The sequence below is a fragment of the Schistocerca piceifrons genome, unplaced genomic scaffold (genome assembly GCF_021461385.2).
Source record: "Schistocerca piceifrons isolate TAMUIC-IGC-003096 unplaced genomic scaffold, iqSchPice1.1 HiC_scaffold_1244, whole genome shotgun sequence".
In the NCBI taxonomy this organism is placed as follows: domain Eukaryota; kingdom Metazoa; phylum Arthropoda; class Insecta; order Orthoptera; family Acrididae; genus Schistocerca; species Schistocerca piceifrons.
Window position 1 is genome coordinate 37,501 of NW_025727064.1, and position 2,500 is coordinate 40,000.

General features: G+C 57.6%; 1 non-coding gene across 1 annotated transcript in view; it reads left to right on the forward strand.

The window, feature by feature from the left end:
- The first annotated feature begins 2,470 nt into the window (after nucleotides 1–2,470).
- Nucleotides 2,471–2,500, forward strand: part of LOC124730630 — a 1,909-nt gene continuing 1,879 nt past the window's right edge. Inside the window, exon 1 of the ribosomal RNA XR_007008026.1 lies at nucleotides 2,471–2,500. This exon is cut by the window's right edge and continues 1,879 nt beyond it. This is a non-coding gene — a ribosomal RNA (small subunit ribosomal RNA).

A 2,500-nucleotide genomic window follows, 5' to 3' on the forward strand; every position in this document is an offset into this window, starting at 1 on the left:
CCTAACCCATGTTGTGCCTTAACCTAACCCATGTTGTGCCTTAACCTAACCCATGTTGTGCCTTAACCTAACCCACGTTGTGCCTTAACCTAACCCACGTTGTGCCTTAACCTAACCCACGTTGTGCCTTAACCTAACCCATGTTGTGCCTTAACCTAACCCATGTTGTGCCTTAACCTAACCCATGTTGTGCCTTAACCTAACCCATGTTGTGCCTTAACCTAACCCATGTTGTGCCTTAACCTAACCCACGTTGTGCCTTAACCTAACCCACGTTGTGCCTTAACCTAACCCACGTTGTGCCTTAACCTAACCCACGTTGTGCCTTAACCTAACCCACGTTGTGCCTTAACCTAACCCACGTTGTGCCTTAACCTAACCCATGTTGTGCCTTAACCTAACCCATGTTGTGCCTTAACCTAACCCACGTTGTGCCTTAACCTAACCCACGTTGTGCCTTAACCTAACCCACGTTGTGCCTTAACCTAACCCACGTTGTGCCTTAACCTAACCCACGTTGTGCCTTAACCTAACCCACGTTGTGCCTTAACCTAACCCACGTTGTGCCTTAACCTAACCCACGTTGTGCCTTAACCTAACCCACGTTGTCCCCTAAAGTAACCCACGTTGTCCCCTAACGTAACCCACGTTGTCCCCTAACGTAACCCATGTTGTCGCCTAAACCTGCTCTGTAATTGTTATACGACTCGTTCAATTAGTGTAGTGTTGCCCACCCGCAACCCTCGCAATATAGTTCGCTACTCGCACTGCCCGCTCCCCTGTGTATCGCTTCATGTTAAACACCTTGCAAGTCTTGCTGACTTTCCACATGCTCCTGCTGTACACTGTAATGTGGATGGCAGCAGGACGTACATGCCGCCCCTCCCCACGTCCCCACCTTGCCCCCCTGCCTTCGCAAGCTGGTTGGTGAGAAGTTTGCATGTTCAATGCCCTTCGCATGCGACGTACTCAGGCTACGTTGTGGTGCGGCCTGTGTCAACCGTCCGCTAATGTCGTACGCGTAAACCACAATCTGTACTGCACATTCGTCCTTATGTACCGAATGATACATCGTGGCACATGTGTGACCGTACAACGACTGCGCCCAAAAACGGCGGACCATACAGTGCAAATATTGTGCACGCAGCTACGTGTCGTCTCCCTATGAGAGCTGGATTGCAGTGTGGTACGCCATAGAGACGTGTGGGAGGAACGGACGCCGTGGATGGCGATCAGCATGAGCTGTCTGTTGATGTATTCGGACCTAGTCGTCTCTCCTCACACACCGTGATGGCATGGTGCACCGCGTTCCATATCTGCGACATGCTACAGAGGCCGGTTGACAGTCGTTCGAGCAATGGACATCGCATACGTACGGGGGCCACCTTCCACGTATTGTCTAGGCGTGCACATTTTGTTGCGTGTATGTGGGCAGACGTAGTGTGGCGTGACACCTGACACAGGCATGCAATAATCGTTGAAGTTGCAAATGGCGATGGACGCCTGCGTTTTCTGGTGAAGTTACGCAAATGAACAAATGGTAACCTGTTGTGGTGCGGTTGTTCTCGCTAGGGGTGAATCGGTGATGGCGACGATAGGTTGAGGTACGAACCGGTTGTTCCAGCGATACCCACCATGCCGACGAAACTGAACGGCATCTGGGTGTGAAGCGATACGCGGCGGTGGCTGGGTGGGACCGTCCCCGGCCGGTGAGGGGGCGCCTCCCGGCGTGCTGGCCGCGCGGTGCGTGGGCGCACGCGCTACAGCCGGCTGGTGGGGGCGGCCAGTGGCAGGCGCGCCGGCCGACGGACGCGGCAGGCGTCGCAGCTGCGCGCCGGCGCACCCTGCGCGCGGCGCCGTGCGGCCAAAGTAGGTCCTCGCGGGCCCGGTGCGAAGCGCGGTGGACATCTTCAGTGTGCTGGTCCGATTGAGGACTGTGTGCGTTGAGGATGCGCCGCCGCCCGGCGCTCGGCGCCGCGACGCCGTCTGCTGCTCGGTCGCCCCAGCGGTTCTCGCTGGTGGTTTGTATCGCAGCTGTGCGGATGTGTTGGCGCGTGCGCTGTGCTGGGAGAGTTCGCTTCGGCACCCAAGTGGGGCTTTTGTCCTTCTGTGGCGCTGGCGTTGGAGCTGCCGGTCACCGTAGGTGGCGCGTGTTGTCTCCCGCCGGCAATGCCACGACAGCACGCTCCCGGGCCTCTGTCGGCAGCGGCAAGCTCAGTTGGGAGCACGGGTGGTCGCACCGAAAGCGTCTACTCGCCTAACTCCGGGCGATTGCGCCTCTCTCGAACCCGACCAAGTACTTGGGACGGCGCTGCGCGCCGCCGGGACCTGAGAGGGTTTCGAGGTGTATTGTGCAGGGGAGCTCAGCCTCCTCCTGTTTGCAGAATGATTGAGCGGACGCTTGCGTGTTCGCGCGGGCCCCCGGGACACACTCCCGGGCGGCCGGCTGCTCAGCTCTAGTTGACGCAGCTCCCTGGTTGATCCTGCCAGTAGTCATATG